We start from the raw sequence: 18,544 nt of genomic DNA on the forward strand, positions 1-18,544 counted from the left end.
GCAGAGGGAGGGGGGTTGTATCCAATTTAATCTACACAGCAAACAGATATGCACCATTTAAGAAATGAGGAAATTAAAGAGCTTCTGTTAGATGACTATTTTCAGACCACTTTCACTCCCAGCAATCAAGTCAGCTTTATTCCCAGACAACTGGCAGAACAATAATTTCTCTTTGTGAGTGAAATTTTTATAATTACAAGATGCATTTTCATTTAAAATGTAAATCGCCCAGCATCACCACACGTCTATATTCTGAAAACAGTCTAAACGGCATCCCAGGCATTGAGGAGCTATTACTGATCCCTTGTTTCCTGGACATTCAGATAACAGATGAAAGTTAATGATGTCCCTTCAGATAAAAGAAAACCAGACTAAATGCAAAACAACGTATTGCTCTTTTTTTTTCCCTATAGGTCTCACATCATGGCATTGGCAAAACCAAAAGGCTCCCTAAAAGTTCTTCTCCATGGGTAACTTCTTCCTCACACATGCAGAAGACTAACCGTTGCATTGACATCAGCTGATAGAGGTAGGAGAAAGGCTTCTAGATTTTGCTCAGACTAACAGAGGCTTTAAGACCTGATCCATAGTTCATAGACACCAACAGAGACTCAGCCTTGATTCCCTTCAGGTCTTGTCTTCATGCCCCTTGAGAAACTAGCAGATGATCGTACAGCCGGTGCAGACACTGCCCATGGGCTGCTGAATGTTCTCCAGCCCTTGACCACCTAGGATGGAGAATAAGTCTTTGCTCTTCCAATTTCTCTAATTGCTCTCATGCTCTCATAAGATGGTACCCTCTGCCAAGCTGGCTGCATTTCTCAACCCCACATACAGCTTTCCACTGTAAAGCACTGGAATGTTTGGTGGTCAAAAGGAGAGTAAAGTGAAGACAAGCAAATATAGTGACACCTTAGCTTCCCACGCCTACAGTATTAAAGATGAAACCAGATGCATTTCATAAGTCTGGAGTTTATACCATGGAAGCTTCATACTCTGCAAGGTTTGCTGATGCTCCAGGAGAACTCACTGAGTTGTTCTATGTCAAGACTGAAAACCATTGGAACTGATGTCTTAACAGTAATTTTACGAAGATTAAAGGAAACATTTCAGTAAGTGCGTAGAAGTAGTGCCTAACCCCTTTTGCACTGCACTTCTGAGGTGCCCCACACATGCTGGTCTAATGAAGGCAACCTAAACCTACAGAGTTTCTACTGCTGTTGCTGGCAGTGGACTTTGAGAGTGAAGCAACAGAAAGCACACATTACAGCAAACAAAACCTCCATAACACACACTGGATGACTGTTCTGAAACATCACAGGCTGCAGCAGAATCTCAGATGTCTCACTGCATTACTTTGAGCCTTTGAAACTTTAAATATTTATATTCCCTGTGCCTGCCAGGTCAGCAGTAATAGCTCTTATGGGGTCACTGGCACAACTTTATAGCTGATGCAAAGCACACGTTACCTCCAGACCCAAAGATTGTTACCTGAAAAGCCAAAGAGCTATATCTGGTTTAAATTTTTTTTTTTTTTTTAACTTATGCTGACTGTAGTGATAATTTTCAAGGTTTTCTCCCTATCCCTAGGGCACGTTCTCAGATAGTTTAGCTGTTACATCCTTTTTGCATTCTTAGTGAAAGCTACTTGCAACCACCGGTCAAACCAAGCCCTGGTAAAACTTGAAATCCTGGGTGAAACTAGGCAAAACATTCACCTCCAACTTCTGAAGCCATTGACTGCCAAGTACAGCCACCAGTGTCATACCCTGTCCCTTGTGAGCCTCATGCTGCCATTTATTGAAAGTGGCTTGCACTGCTGAAGTAGGCTCAGCCTTTCTGGTATTCAGTCACATTAGCAGCATTTCCTTTTAATGCTATTTCAACCTCAGCCCTCAGCATTGGTGTAATTCAACACATAAAGGGTTGTTTCTGGCTGCAAGGCATGAGAAGGTGCGTATTCAGAGGAACACGAGTCATAAGTTTTTAGTGTGAATTAAAAAAAAAGGTTATTTCTTCAAGTTACAATCTTTCAATTAAAAATTTAGTATATTTTTGTAATTTCCCAGAGGCATTAAGATCCATAACCAGAAAAATCAGAAGTCCAAACAAACTTCAAGGATTCTTAAATACTAAAGCTGTCATTTTCGTCTCTGTTTTTTAGAGTCTCTGAGCAGTTACACAAGGTTTTAGACATTAGATAAAAAGTCACTGGCGGTGAGCTCAAGCTTTAAATCAGCATATATTTTAGATAATTACTTTAGTCTTAAGTAATTATCTACTTATCTTTACTTACACAGCAGCAGCCTGGCATTTAGCAAGGGATGCAAAAGTCTCCGGGTACACATGAAAACAAAGACTTTCAGATGCTGAAAGGGACTAATCTGGTGCCTGAGGTTGGACTGTACAGGGGTGAGCTCAATATAATGAAGGAAAGAAAAACCCAAGAAATCACTTCTGGTCCTGGTTCAACAGATGGTGCATAGCCACAGTTCTGTAAAAAAAAAAAAAAAACACATCACCAAAGCCAGGGGTGCAGGCAGCCCTTATGCTCATTAGAATTTCACTCCTAGAAACATCTCACTTGTGATCACACTAAGAGGCAGAGGCACTGACTGCAGAACTTGTTTACCTGAGACCACAGAGAACAAGTAAGTGCAAATAGTAGGAGGAGGATTGGAGAAAAATGTACAACGACAGTACACCACAGCATGCCAGTCCCTTGCTGAGTGCACACCACACAATGGAGGCTCTCTGCAAACCCACCTCTTCAGGGGAAGCCCTCAAACACAAAAATCAGGTACCCAACCCTCCTCCTCCACATATGCACATACCTCCAGGCAACCACTCAGCACAAGCACAGTTAGGAGCGGACACAAAACTCAGGAACAGCTTGGTAGCTCCTTCTATGCTACCTGACCTACTCTGGATCCCACCACCAAGCCTTGTCCTAATCACCCCTTTCCCCCAGCATTGAGAACAACACAGACCCTGCTCTCCCAGATTAGACATGGCAGGACTACCTGTGCCCTCTCTGTTGAAAAGATACAGCAAAGCGGTGTATTTTTTTTAAGTAAGACTCATTTAATTACTTGGAGCAATTAGTTTTATTAATTCATCCAAGGGCTGTGCTTGAGCATCTGACAAATGTTTAAAAGAAACAGCCTAAAAGGGACTTGTCTTGCACATCTGCTGACACTTTTCCCTATGAATTGCTGAGGGCCACACAGGTGAATCAACTCCGATTCCAAGCACACTGCTCTCAGAAGAGGTATTATCAGCCCAATCTTATTATTCAAGCCAGGCTACCTAAGCTCACCTTTTACAACCAACAGAATTAAAGCCCAAAGCTACAATAAGGCCTCTCCTCTCTCAGACGCACCCCAAACCCATACTCCTCAGGAGACAGTCCACAGCTGGTCATGTTCTCCTTACAAAGGTGAATCCCAAGCAGCCTAAAATTTACTTTTCATTTTCACATTACATTTTCTCCACCAGGAGCACACCTCAGCTCTGGGAAGTCTTGTTCATTAAGGGATTCCCTATTGGCATGAATATACTCCAGTCCCAGCTGCCATCTTCTACCTGTGCTACAGCCTCCTCCTCCCGAACCATTAATGAGATAGTTAGCCACAGTGGGGAGCAAATGTCCTGGCTGGTAGCCCATTGGCAGCTGGAGCATAGAGCACTAATCCTGTGCACTACCTGTGCAAAAGTGACAAGATACAGAGCACTGTATGATGCAGACAGACCACAGTGCTGGCCAGCTGCTCCCCGCATCTCATGGCCTCCTTTTTGATAGACTCCCTGGACCACTTAGCCCCAGTGGGTTTTGGTCCTTTCTGCAACAAGGATAACAGTGCTTCTTGGTTACAGCTACAGGAGGAACCTCAGCTACTCAGCAAGTACAGCAAAGGAAAGCAAGACAAGATATGCTAGAGTCTAAACAACTAATAGTGATTACCTACACCCACACAGAAGAAAGCAACAGTACAAAGAGGAGCTGCCGAACCTCTTATGTGTCTCTCATTATAGATATATAGAGCAAATCAGCTCCAGGATTGAACCACAGCAGAAAAGGCCTGAGCAGGAAAGCCATGGGGCACCTGCCGCAGCCCTCTACGCTATCAGTTTGCCCTAATTCTGTCAGTATCGTGCAAGCAAAAACCATCCAAACTAGACACAACCTGATGTCCTGCAGGGGAGAGGTCACAAATCAGGCTCTCTGTGAGCCCAGGCAGCAGGTTCACAGCAACTGGGACCACTCCTGATTAACATCTGTACCCCGTGGCCCACCTGGGGACCCTGGTTGATCATAGTAGGCACTTTGCTCAATGACCTCTCTTCTGAGACAGAGACTTTGCAGCACTATCTTAACTTCTGGTAGTTCTACTGTTTTCATCAAACCCCCCTTGTACGTGCATGTACACAAAGCTTAAACCCCCACCTCCTGTGGCAGCACTACGGGAACAGGAATAGAATCTGGGTTCCCTATCATGCAACACAGCTTTTGCACCCAGTCTGCAAAAGCTAACCGATCCTCCCTGATTCAGAGTTACTGCAACGCTTCTTCCTCCATTTACGCTTGGAGGAAACCCTTGAAATCCTTGGTTTGATTTCACAATAAACTCACAAAAGTTTATCTGCAAGCATCTGTCAGCATCTTCAAGCATCATTCACCACCCTCATCAACTCTGCTTCCAGCCAAACTGAGCAACCATTTCCAAGTGAATTCTCTGTTTCATCACTTGCAGTCTCTTCCTAGGTATATAATTATTTTGTCGAGTTTATTTAAATGTGCAGCTTGCTGCTCCAGATCATAACTTGCTGTACTGGGTTTGGCTGGGGATGGAGTTAGTATTCTTCATAGCAGCCAGCATAGTGTTGTGTTTCAGATTAGCAACCAGAAGAGTGTTGGTAACACATGGATGTTTCAGCTATTGCTGAGCAGTGCTTGCACAGCGTTAGGGACTTACCCGCTTCTCTCATGCTGCACCCCCCAGCAAGTGGGCTGGGGGTGGGCAAGAGACTGGGAAGGGACACAGCTGGGACAGCTGACCCAAACTGACCAAAGGGATGTTCCATGCCATATGACACCGTGCTCAGCAATAAAACTGGGGAGAATTTTTCCAAAGTAGCCATTGCTCAGGGACTGGCCAGTCTGGTGATGAGTGATTGCTTCTGCATCGCTATTTTTTTTTTTTTTTTCTTTCACTCTTCACTTATTAAACTGTCTTTATCTCAGTCCAGAAGGGGTTTTTTCTTGCTTTTGCCCTTCCCATTCTCTCCCTCATCCCACTGGGAGCGGGAGTGAGCAAGTGACTGGGTGGGGGCTTAGCTCCCAGCTGGGGTCAACCTGCCACACTTGCATTCATTGCAATCCATCACCAACTGTGTGATACTGCCTCTGTTCCCTAAGTGGCTTCATTTAGCAGACAAACCTGATTGCAATGGCCAGCTCTAAGAAAAAAATACAATTACTTTCCTGATGTGCTGAGCACACGAACAAATATCCTAAGGGCATTCACGCTAGCAAAATGCAATCACATGGCACTGGCAGAAAGCACAAAGATATACATTAACATGGATAAGCCAACTCCAACGGTGACACGAGTGGTGCTCCTGAAGGATTTTCTGCAGCATTAAGTACTCCCTGATTCAACAGTTTTGTAGCATTGGAGTTCCTCTGCCTCTTGAGGGTTCAGTGCCTGGAACAGCATCAAAGTCATCACCGACACCAGTGATTCTTAGCATTCAAATATTTGAGCATCAAACCCCAGAAAGCCAAAAGACTGATTACAGAACAGGTGAAGATTGTTGTCTTCGGATCTGTGGATTTTATAGTTCAAGTTTATGTCTTGCTGACCATTTTAAGGGCTTGCAGCAAGCTTTTGGGTTTTTTCTTGCTTTTAAGCGCAGATTCCCAAACTGCAAGAGGCAGGGCCTTAAGGGAAATATGCTGTCACAGGTCTTAGAGCAAAAGTCATCCAAAGCAACTAATTCTACACAAGTACAGCTCCAGCAAGGTAGGAACACTTCATGTGTTCAAGTTTCCCTGAAAAAAACATTGGTGGGAGTCAGCTATCAAGTGTTCCCCATCTAAGCCCATCAGCAAGTATTTACAGAGATTAAGTTTTACAGTTACGCTCCAGCATAACCACTAGGACCCCATCAGCACACATATACGAGCCAAGTACAAAACACTGCACAAACATCCTGAATACTGAGTAGCTCAAATTCTACACTGATACCAGTCACAAAACAAAAAACATTTCTAATATCCAAACAAAACCTCTTAGGAGCAGAAAAGGAAAGAAAGATTAAGCTTGTGAATAAATTATTCATTACAAATTAGCCCTTTCTTTTAGCAACTGGGTGCACTCCAGCCAAAAGTGGGCAAAAGGGTTTCTTGTAGAAACCAAGAAACACTTAACCTCTAGCAGTTCTGCTGCAGGCAATTCAGCCACGTGGTTACAACCTCATTCTGCATTTTTGCTGCTGAAACAATCCTGTATTTATGAATCTGAGATTTCACAGAAAGCAAATTTATTGCAATCAAGGTTTAATTACAGCCCATGATTAATTTCTAAATTACATAAATCCTTTTTCACAATACCTGCATACCAGCCACCAGCCTAGGCAAGCAGAACGCTTTCAAGCTTCACTTACTCATATATCCTTGCTTGAGCCAATGTTTTTAACTGTATGTCATTTTAGTGTCTCCCAGACCAAGCCCACATTGCAGATAAAACACAATGTTTTTAAGCTGTTTACCATGAAAAGCAAATCTACATCTTTTAAGCAAATACCTCCTTAAAAAAAAAAAAAAAGCATTTTATATGATCTCGTTAATATTCTTTTTCACCAGAAAGATTTCCTGATAGCAGAAAACTCATATCATAAATCAATGGGGAGATTATTAGATCTACATGTTTCTTAGATGACAGTTTTACAATGTTGTTATTGGAAATACATTAATGTCCTACACAAAAAAAAAAAAAGGAATGGCATAAAGCAAGAGCTACTACCTACTTATACTGGGGATGCAGGAAAATAACTTGACACAAAGTTGCCTTGAGACAGTATCATATCAATGTTTTAAATCAAATTAATAATGGAAAAGCAGGAGACAGCCAGGGGCAAAAACATGTAAGCCACCTCCTCTGTGAGGAAATACAGACTGGCTTATTTACAACACCCAGGCACTGCTTTCATGCTGAGATTCCTACGGCAGGCTCCAGCAGCGCACACACCCCTCCTGATCGAGAGGCACAGCCTCAGGCGTTGCCCACTCCTCCAGGAGCCTCGAATATCAGCAGTAGGCCATGATGCAACCTCCCATCCCTGCGGTTCTCCATCCCATGCCAGGGCCCCCACCCCTGGGGACAGATGTAGGACATTTCCCCAGAAAAGCAACTTGTACCACAAGATGTGGGAAGCATCTGTCAGATCAGGGGAGATCCAGCAGGACAGGTATATGCTGAAGGATATCTGAAGGAATATCGTTGTGCTTGATGTGTAGGTACCCATGCAAGCTTAAAATCAGCTGCCTAAATTTCCAGGACAGCCCAGTCTTGACCAGCATGCACATGTGGATGCAAGACTGCTAGGAGGTTCTGCTGGGACCTAGGGTGACAGGACTGGCTGTCTAAAGGCCAACTTGTATACACATAGTACCCCCTCACGTACCCACAACAGTCTAGTGTCATCCTGAAACCAGACAAGCCCTCACATGTCAACAAAGAAGAGCAAACAGCATCCATCCAGCTCCTTTCAGGATGTCTTAGCTGTACTTGTTCAAGAACATGCCCCAGTTTTAAGGTCTGCTAACGCCCAGCAGTAACAGCTGCCAAAAAGGTCTACCTCATTCTCTCCAAGATGCACAGAAAGGGCCAATTAGCAGGAAGCTTTGGGAGCCAAACCTTCCAACCCTTTCCTGAGGCCAGGGACACATCAAGATCAGCGGGTGCCATACAGAGAAGGACGCTCCAGCATGCATGGCCCATGCATCTCAAGCTCTCTGCTGGCTCTGGGCCAGAGCAGCTTCCACCAAGGAAGAGACTGTGACTAACTCTCCATCTGTCTGCAACCATCTCCATCTGCACAGAAGAGGCGGCATAGGCCTAGAGAGATCAGGCGCTAGAATATCATGACACTAAATTTATGCATCCCCAGCTTAGATTATTGTGTAAGGGAAGTAAAAAGCAAGATAGATCCATCACCTCTTGGGGTACAGCAGCAAAAGCCAGGCAAATACATATTGCCATGGATTAAAAAAGCCCAAAAGAGGCAAGATGTGCGTGTGTGGATAAAGGCCTTTTAATTCACAGCTTTCACTGCTGTACTGAACTGACCATGTCCCAGGAGCTAGCCAGCCACCATGACAGTGTATTTAATGTTGAATAACTCACTGACAACAAAGCAGTCATTTCACCCGGCAGGATTTCTTTTGTTGTGACAGGGGCTGTATGCCTCCCTTGCTTTGAGGCTCTCAGCTGGACAGAGATGCTCCTGCGCAGACCTCAGCTGAAAGGTGAGTAACAGACCCTGCTGGCAGGTGCTTGGGATGGACCATGTTTAGAGTTGGTCTCTGCAGCTGCAGGGAGAACCCAAGCCTACTTTTCACAGCAGCAGCTGTGAAAAGCCTTCTCCCTTCCCCTGCCCCTCTCTGAAGTGCAATGGGCCAGAAAGAGTGGAAGGACCACAGGGAGATCCAAAAAGAGACATTTGTACCTAACTCACTGGGAACTTTCTAGGAAGCACTTTCCTTGGGAAGCAACCCCCTTTCCTCCAAAGGGATTTACCCAAATTAGTAGTTTTCTTGGGGAAAACAAACGCACACTTAGACCCTGGCAAGACTGAATTACTTACCGTCCTTTCAGAACAGGCATTCTAGCTCCAAGTGTGTTTCTAGGTGTAGGTTCAGATTTAAAGCCCCAGGCTCTCTGCAAACACAAGCTGGCTGCTGTCGTCTTCACATCTCTGAACTCCTGCCTCCAGTCATGAGATCAAAAACAGTCTGTTCTCAGTGACAGAGAGACCAGATGCCTGTTCCCACAGGATGCTCTTTTAAGCAATATACAGGACTCTCTGCTGTGCATATAGCATTTTTCAGGCTTGCTCTGAACAGTCTTTGACAATGGAGCACAACCTCGCTCAGCTCTAGTGTCAACAAACCCAAATATCCAAACCCAAACCCAAATGGTGGAGGAAGAAGCAGCAGTTGCATCTTCAGGTGTTTTGCAGTAATGTCCAAGACAGACTAGAAGGGTCTTCTACCTCTGGTCTCATTTTGTTTGATTTCTGACTGTGGCTTATGCAGGGGCGGGGATTCTTGAATTCTGAGGACCAGAACTGGACACAGTACTCCAGGTGCTGCCTGACAAGCGTTAAGTGAAGTGGGATGATCACGCATCCGTCTCAGCTAGTAATGCCCCCGCGGATGCAGCCCAGGATCCGATTCACTTTGTTGTTGTAGCGGCACACTGCTGACTCACATTCAGCTTGCTGTCCACCAGGACCCCCAGGTCCCTTTCAGCAAGGCTGCTCCCCAACCATACAGATCCTAGCCTGTACTGGGCTCTTTGGTTATTCTGTCCCAGGTGCTGGACTTTGCATTTGCCTTTGTTCAACTTCATACTGTTCTTGCTAGCCCACTCTTCCAGCCTGCCCAGGTCTCTCTGTAAGATGTCTCTCCCTTCTGATGTGTTCACCTCACCACCCAGTTAGGTGGCATCAGCAGACTTGGTGAGGGTGCTTTCAATCCCATCATCCATGATGTTGAACGGCATGGGGCCTAGTATTGATCCCTGGGGACCCCACTCGTGACAGGCTGCCAGCCTGAGTAAAAAACATTACCACCCTCTGGGTGTGACCTGTTAGCCAAATTCCTACCCATCTCACAGACCACCCATCCAACCTGTTTCTTGCCAGTTTGTCCAGCAGAAGGCTGTGGGAAACAGTGTCAAAACACCTTGCTGAAATCCAGGTAAACAACATCCACTGCTCTCCCCATGTCAACAGATGCTATTTTGTTGCAGAAGGTGATCAGGTTAGTCTGGCATGGTTGGTAAGGGCCATTTACCCTGGCCCTTGGTAAATCCATGCTGGCTTTTCCCAGTCACCTGCTTCATTTGGTTAGTAACAGTTTCTAGGAGGACTTGTTCCATTACTTTCCCAGGGACTGGAGTAAGACTAATGGGCCCTTCTTGTAGATGGGTATGACATTTGCCCTCTTCCAGACATCAGGGACATTCCCTGATCTCCACAACTTTTCAAATATTATAGATAGTGGCCTTGCAACAATGTCAGCCACTTCTCTTAACACCCTGGGGTGGATTCCATCCAGACCCATAGAACTACGTGTGTTGAGCCCTTGCAAGAGCCCGCAGACCAGCCCTTCCTCCACTACTGGTGGGTCGACACATGCATTATCATAGCTACTTGATCTTGTGATCTGGGGTCCAGCTACGCCGGTGAATACAGAGGCAAAGAAGACATTGGGAATGTCTGCCTTGTCAGCATTATTAGTGACTAGCTTCCCTGCCATGTTTGGTAATGGGTCTATGTCTTTCCTGTGTTTCTGCTTACTGGTCACCTGAAGAACCCTCTCTTGTACTTGACATCTTTGACCAATTTTCTAGTTGAGCCTTAGCCTTCCTGACTGCATCTCTGCATGCCCTAGCAAGACTCTTGTAGTCCTCGATGGCTATTTGGCTGCCTTTTCACAGCCAGTGTGCTTCATTTTTGCTTTTAAGCACACCCAAAACTCATTGTTAAGCCAGGGTGGTCTCTTGTTCTGCCTTCTTCCTTTCCCTTTGCAGGGGATGGAATGTTCCTGTGCTTTCAGGAGGCTGTTCTTGAATAACTCCCAGCATTCACAAGCTCCTTTGCCCTCCATGGATGCTTCCCATGGAATCTCTTGCAGCTGGGCTCTAAGCATATTGAATTTGGCTCTTCTAAAATCCAGTCTTTGTCCTACTACTGGTCTTCAGTGTGCTCGGCAAGATCTTAAACTCCACAATGTTGTGGTTGCTGTATCCAAGCATAACATTGGTAGTTATGTTGCCAAGTAAGTCTTCTTGGTTTGTGAGCAGTAAATCTAGCAATGCACTGTTCCTAGTCAGCATGTCCAGCATCTGTAGCAGGACACAGTCCTCAATGCATTCCAGGAACCTGATGGATGGCTTGTGCACAGCTGTATTGTTTTCCCAACAAATGTCCAAGTAACTGAAGTCACCTGTGAAGACCAGGTTCTGTTGGCCCACACGGAAGAAGAAGTAGGGGACAGTAGTCTGTGCTTTCTTACCAGTTGTGGCAGCCTCTCTGTGACATCCCAGATCTTGGCTCCTGGCAAGCAGCTAACTTGCCTTGACTGTATATCAGGCTGACAGATGGGCACCTCAGTGCCTCCCAGCAGAGAGTCACCCACTAGTAGCACTCAATGCTTCCTTTTGCAGCTTTTAGTATGTGCTGCTGGTGCAGTTTCTCCCTGTGAATCTTGCTCATTGGTTTTGTCTGCTGCCAAGGCTTCATATCTGTTGCTGGTTGGTACTTAGGAGGAAGAAGAGTGAAGTGATATCCTGGTCCCACAGGTCACCAGAGACCATGGCACCTCCTTCTTCAAGGTGCTGCCTGTTCACTGTTGAAGCTTTTTGTCTCGTGGTCCTTGGAGGTCAGTGTCAAAGGGCCCTAGTATTTCCTCCTGCAAAGCCTTGAATATTACTCTATTTCTTGTTCACCCCCACTAATACAGCATGGTCTGCTACTTTCCTCCTGCAGATCCTCCACCCACTGCCTGAGTGACTCCACCAGAGCACACCTTGCACAGGTGGAGCTTCCATCCTCCTCCACCCAGGAGGGAGGGTGCAGTCTCTGCAGCCCTCCACCTGGACAGCAGCTTCCCTGACAGAAAGTTCTGTCTGGGTTGCCACCTCCACTCACCCCAGGCTATCCTGGCCAGGTAGCTGATTCCTGTCTGCTGGAGAGCGCAGCCCTCGCCTGGTCTCTACCACCATGCTTCCAACAACCTTAAAGCACTGCCTAATAAGGCTTTCTAATTCCCTGGAGACCTTAAGCTTCTGGGTAGGCTTGTACAGCCACCAGCTATATCTGGGGTGCCCGTCAGCACCTGCAGGAGAACCTGCCCCATGAGGAAAGACTGAAGGAATTCGGTCTCTTCTTCCTGGAGACAAGAAGGTTCAGGGGGGGACACCTCATTGCAGTACTCAAAGGGTAGCTGCAGGGAGGATGCAGGCCCTCTTTTCACAAGGAGCCACATGGAGAAGACAAGTGGCAAATGGGTACAAGCTGCACTGGGAGAGGTTTCATCCCTGTGGTGCTGCCCTGGGGAGCTGGAGTGGTGGCTGCCCAGGGGGAGGCCCTGTCTCCTGAGAATTGTCCTTGGTCACCCTTTGGTGAGACTGCCCTGCCCTCTGCCGATCCCTGCAGCAGCAAGGCAGGAACTGAGAAACGGGTCAGGATCCAGCAGCCTAGCTGGGCTCCCTGGCAATGAATGCTCTCTGCAGCTCCGGCTGCTGTCTGAGATGGTGGCCCCAACCAGCTGGTGGAGGGGTGGGCAGGAAATGAAATAGCAGTTATTCTCAGCAATGAACACCTAGGAAAATATGCAGGGAACAGCAGGAATAAAGCTCCAGGGCTTCCCTGACTCACAGGCCAGCATCCCCTTGCTCAGCACCCCAACCCATCTGCTCCCGTGTGGAGAAGGCCATTTTCCTAAAATCCGTTGCCAGCTTTCTCCTCTGCAGCGTTGAGACCCAGGTGAGATGGAGAAGGATCCTCTTGCATCTGTGAAGGTGACAGGACCTTCAGAACAGGGACTGACCCTACTGTAGGACCTTTCCACCTTGTTCCTCTCTGTCTCTGCACACACCACATGGGGCAAAAGAAAGGCAGGACCAGGGCCTGTGTACTTCAGGGCCCAAGTTTTCCACTGTTTTGTTTCCACAAAGAAAAGACATGCAGATAAGGTGAAGAAGCCGGACTGTTTATTCATGGAAGGCCAAGCAGAGGGATGACCTGGGAGCAGGGAAAGGGGATGGGCAGGGCCCGAGGGCTGAGGCCAGGAGCCACCCAGCCTTCTGCGCACACTCAGCTGTGCTCAGGATCAGCTCTGCACAGAGCTCCAGCAGCACAGAAAGCTGGTGCACGGGAGAGAAGGTCTTCTCCACCTCCATGTCCTCTGGAGCTGTTCTTGAAGCACTGCTAGTCTGAATCCGGAAGAAGACTTTCTCTCTGCAGCTCTTAGGACAAACAAGGTTTGAGCCACCAGGTTTGAGATGGAGCAGCTACTGTCACCCTTCATGTCTTGAAGGGCTGGGACAGAGAGGAACAGAGCCAAGGTCAGAGCCCGGATCTGCAGGGACCCCAGGAACCCCTCCTGGCAAGGCCACCCCACCCAGCTCTTCCCATGGCCAGGAGGGTGCAGGAGCCAACAGGATCAGCCGGAAGGTGCTGGCCACGAATACCCCACGTGCCCCTGAAATCTCTCTCTGCTCTGCCCACGCCACCCCTCGTCCACGCAGGGAGCAGAGCCCTCCCCAGACAGGGCAGGGATTGCAGCTCCCTGCCCGACGTATTTCCTCCTTCCCACCAGCCCCCGCTAACAACCCGCTGCCCTCATTCACCCTCATAGATAACCTGGAGCTTTTCCTGCTGTCCCCTCACATGCCGCCCGGTGAACGCTTAGGAACACACAGCCCATCACAAGTCCCGCTAGCCCTAACAGCACTCGTCCCCTTGGCAGGGCTGAGCCTGGGGCATTCCCTGAGCATGATGCCCAAAGGCAGGGGTGGGAGAGGGCAGCAGGGAGCCCCGTGGGCGCCCTGGCCCCGCATCGGGTACTCGGGGCTCCACAGCCACTGGGCCGAATCCTGCTGCTGGTGCAGCAGCCGGGGCTGGGGCCAAGCTGCAGTGAGGCAGGGAGGGACCCCGGGGGGTTGCGGCTCACCAATGAACCTGATGGCTGCCTCTCGCATGGACTCCTGTGGGCTCTGCAAGTACGGCAGGGTCTGGCACAGGTACTCGTCTGCTCTGCTGCTGTACTCTGCCAGCTGGAGAGAGCGCAAGGGGACGGAGGGAAGGGTGGGTGCAGGCTCTCCCCCTGCACCCAGGACTGGCCTTCCCTGCCAGGACACCCACGACGCCCAGCCAGCAGCCGTGGTTTAGAGGGAGCAGAGGGCTGGGTGCTCCCCGGGGAGCTGCGGTGCCACCCTGCTGCCAAAGCCCAGCTGGGCCAGGGCTCCGTCGGCACCCCAAGGCTCGGGGAGGGAGAGGAGCCTGGAGAAGAGCCCGCGGGGCCACATGCCCGAAGGAAGGGAGCGTGTGTGGGGTGCAGGCTGGCGGCGATGGGCTGAAGTAGTGGGCAGGGACAGACTCTGGTGTTTTGAGTTTTCAGAACATGGTTCAAAGTTACATTCACCATTTTACAAGAGAACAGATCACTAGAGCTGATGGCAAGTACACTGCAGGTTTTATATATGAAAGGAATGAACTAAAAGCACAATTTTCACATTCAAGCCATACAAATGACATAGGAAAAAATAATTTCTAGAAAGGAAACTTATTTCAATAATTTATGATGCAAGCTAACTGCCACAGAAGTCAATGAAAACCTGAGTCCTTTATAAACTTTTTAACAGGAAAACACAAATATTTCCACAGTAAACAAGTTACGCTGCTATTGGTAGTGCTATATCCCCCAGGATCGTGTAATGCACAGCATACAGTAAAGTTAGGTAATGTGAAGCAGCAAGAAAAGAGCAGTAACCTTTCTGATAATGCCTCATCACAGTTTTCCCTGTAAAACTATCCCACTTTCAGCTACAAAGACAAGCAGAGCAGCAGCTCCAGTAAATGATGCATGCATGTGCTGGTTTTGGCTGGGGTAGAGTTAATTTTCTTCATAGTGGTTATTATGGGTGTTTTGGATTTGTGCTGGAAACAGTGTTGATAATACAGGGATGTTTTCGGTACTGCTGAGCAGTGCTTACACAGAGTCAAGGCCTTTTCTGCTCCTCACACCACCCCACCAGCGAGTAGCCTGGGGGCGCACAAGAAGCTGGGAGGGGACACAGCCGGGACAGCTGACCTCAGCTGACCAAAGGGACATTCCACACCATATGACGTCATGCTCAGCATATAAAGCTGGGGGAAGAAGGAAGGAAGGGGGGGATGTTTGGAGTGATGGCGTTTGTCTTCCCAAGTAACGGTTACATGTGTTGGAGCCCTGCTTTCCTGGAGATGGCTGAACACCTGCCTGCCCATGGGAAGCAGTGAATGAATTCCTTGTTTTGTTTTGCTTGTGTGCGCAGCTTTTGCTTTACCTATTAAACTGTCTTTATCTCAACCCAAGAGTTTTCTTACTTTTCCGATTCTCTCCCCCATCAGGAGTGAGCGAGCAGCTGTGTGGTGCTTAGTTGCCAGCTGGGGTTAAACCACAACAATGCATGTGCTGGCCTCCTCAGTCAGTTAGCTGCACCTTAATCAGCTGCATCCTAAAGTAGAAACATTCACCATGTACAACAGCATTTCATATCCCTGTACTGAAGCAAACACCAAAACACACAAAATGGTCTTGTCTTGTCTTCACCATCTTGGACTAACATGTTTTCACAGCACACATGGACTGGAAAATGCTATTGTGCACAGAGGCAGGCCTGCACACAGGCTCTGGTTTCTAGCCAGGCAGCAGATGGCTGTATTTCCACTGGTCAAGGTGACTCACCTGGGGAGTGTTCTGCTTCAGCAGAAATTCTCTCTCCGTTTACCTAACCACTCATCTGGAGACCTCATGTGGCACCCAGGTAAGCACCCATACATTCTGCCTGACAGCCCTCAGACTAGCTGCAAGTCATGGTAAAGTGTATGGACTATGATAGCCATTGTCAGCAAAATGAAAATACCTAAACCTTCAAAATCAAACATCTTGGGAGATCATTCCTAGACACTGGAGGTGAAGACGGACACAATGCTTTGCAAGGTAAATAAATGCCATTCGTAGTGGTTTCCCTTCAGTTGGTAACGCATCCAGTTATACGACACAAAATGCCACAAGATTCAGCTGCTATTTTAGACAGAAATCAGAAAGAGCAACCTCACCATAGCAAGCATCACAGTATTTAAAGCTAGCCAACAATCTCTTCTCCATTTCAAAAATGCAAACATCTGCAAACAGAGGTTTGAAAAAATTCAATTAATTGCAGTGCTCGAAGTATACAAATTATCACTAAAGAAACAGGCAGGATTGCACACGAGGCCTTTGGAAACACTCTCTAGATGAATTAAGTCTCTCCCATGCAGGGTTGTAATAGTTGAGCTTCTGCACTGCTGCACAGTTCCAGGTAGAGCGGGAAGAAGTCCACACTGTTCATGTAGAGTCTGAGATATGGGTGCACGGTTGGACCAAAGGCTGTCTTTCCTCCAGGGGATGATGCTGAAATACGCTGTATTCTGGCATGCCAGCATTACAGACCTCAGCAGGTCTGACAGACAGACCATGCAAGTAACAAGCTAGATCTAGCTACTACACGAAAGAAAGGGAAGGGAGATTGATTCATTAAGACAAGCAATTAGTGGCTAAAGGAAACCATGAACAGGCCCCTTTGAGTGAAATTGAAAAGCAAAGTGATTTTGGCAGCAGCAGCAGCACGCTTGGAATTAGGAGTGCTTTTTAACAGCAGCTGACAAGGACTAATTGCTGCCATTGAACATCAGGGGAGATGAGGAAAAAGGACAGTTTGGGTAACATGGGAGTCCTGCCAGGAGATAGACAGTCGTCTTAATATTTTACCATCATCTTGCAACAAGCAAAAAGGGCTGTTTTATCAAAAAAAACCCACAAAACCGAAAAATATCCTAGTACTCCTGCTGAGACATTGGCACTCTGGTGGATCAGTTACTGTTTGCTTGGCGGTTACTGCCAGCTTAGAGAAATTATTCTTGATGAATCAGTACCTGCGTGAGCAAAAGAAAAAATTTTAGAGTAGAGCTCCTAGCCCACCTCAATGTTTTGCTTTCATCCTCGTGATATCAGCTTGGAAAATTGGATGTCTTGTGCAACACTGGGGATCAAGGAGCTTTTTGCGGCACCCATCCAGAGCATGGTGTCTTAGCAGAGTAGCAGAGATACTAGTTGTCAGGAAGTGAAAACAAAAGAAACACCTGCATGCAAAGTACCTGGAATGGCCAATCCAGCATCTCATATTGAAGATGGTCAGCGCAGATACAAGCACTCCCTTTCAGATGAGATAGCATAATACACACATCTGCTTCCTGTGAGACACTAACCTCTCTGTTCACACCATGACGTTAGTACAGTGGACTGCCAAGGCTCAACTTCAGAGTCAGGACAGCTCACATGCAAAACAGTTTGATCACAACTGGGATGCCATCTAGATAGTTTACCAGGCATAAACTGGAAATGGACTCCATTTTTTCAAGGCACTGATTATATATAATGAGAGGTCGTTTCCACAAGCTCTGTCATAAACAGGTATCTTCTTTCCCAGGCTACCTAACCATAATTCATTCACTCATTTCTACAGATTATGTTGTTAAGACTTGCAGTTCCTCTTGTCACTGTTCCAAACACTCTCCAGCCACTCCATCATCTTCCTTGAAGCTTAGTGCTAACACTGGATGCTGTACCCAACAGAGGATTCATTGCACTATAAGCAGCAAGAGGATTACTTCATACATCTCACAGACAACAAAACACTAGCCATTTAATATTCCATTTCACACACTTTTCTGCAGACCTGCTGTCTCATCAGATTTCCCCCCATTTTGTGCCTGTGTAGCGAGTAATTCCCAGGTAACTAAAATTTGCGTTTGTTCTTACTGAATTGCAACCTATTTTTCAGCCAAACTGCAGCTACCTTTGATCTGAGCTGGCACTGTTTGAGCAAGGACAGACTAGATGATCCCCAGAGTTCCATTATTCTACAGCCCATTCTCTAGGTGACTTGCAGTTTATTGCATCCAAGAAAATGCCCAGTAACTGGCAAACCTTGTAGATTTTATTAGGTGGTTGCAAGTCATTCATAACTAAACTGAACTTCAGGTCAAGTGAATATGAAGTTATCCCTGAAAAAATGGTGAGACAACTGATTCGGGAACGTTTGGCACAGGTATAAGCTATCTTGCAGAAAAGCCCTCTATGGGAGAAGGAGCCAGGCTCTCATGTTCAGGCTGATCAAGTCGTTCCAGATTATCCTTGTCAACAGCTACACTTCTTAACCTGCTGTCTTTAAAGAAGACAAGAGTTCTCTGCATCCATCAATATTCTGCCTGGCTTTCACATCCCATTGGTACCTGTGGCTCCAACCCAGTTCTTCCACAGAACTTGATGAAAAAGGACACAAGGCTCATGACCAGACACTGTACTGCAGCTCTGGAGACTTTGGGTCAACTCTTCACTCTGCAGTTTATCATATAGGACACAGGAAGGCTATAGTGATCCACCATAATGCCCCACTTTTTGACAATGGGAAAATAAACCTCATTCCTACCCACAATTCTGTCT

General features: G+C 47.0%; 1 protein-coding gene across 3 annotated transcripts in view; it reads right to left on the reverse strand.

Annotated features, from left to right (window-relative positions):
* Positions 1-2,455: 2,455 nt before the first annotated feature.
* TRPM8 (transient receptor potential cation channel subfamily M member 8) overlaps positions 2,456-18,544 on the reverse strand; it is a 63,229-nt gene continuing 47,140 nt past the window's right edge. For 2 of the 3 annotated variants that reach the window (XM_076342033.1, XM_076342032.1), the window contains one exon: positions 14,475-16,974. The gene's annotated coding sequence lies outside the window, so the exon portion shown is untranslated. Of the gene's footprint in view, positions 2,495-14,474; positions 16,975-18,544 lie in introns of those variants that run through there. The other variant, XM_076342031.1, reaches the window with a different exon arrangement.

Source organism: Aptenodytes patagonicus, chromosome 6 (assembly GCF_965638725.1).
Source record: "Aptenodytes patagonicus chromosome 6, bAptPat1.pri.cur, whole genome shotgun sequence".
NCBI classification, from domain to species: Eukaryota; Metazoa; Chordata; class Aves; order Sphenisciformes; family Spheniscidae; genus Aptenodytes; species Aptenodytes patagonicus.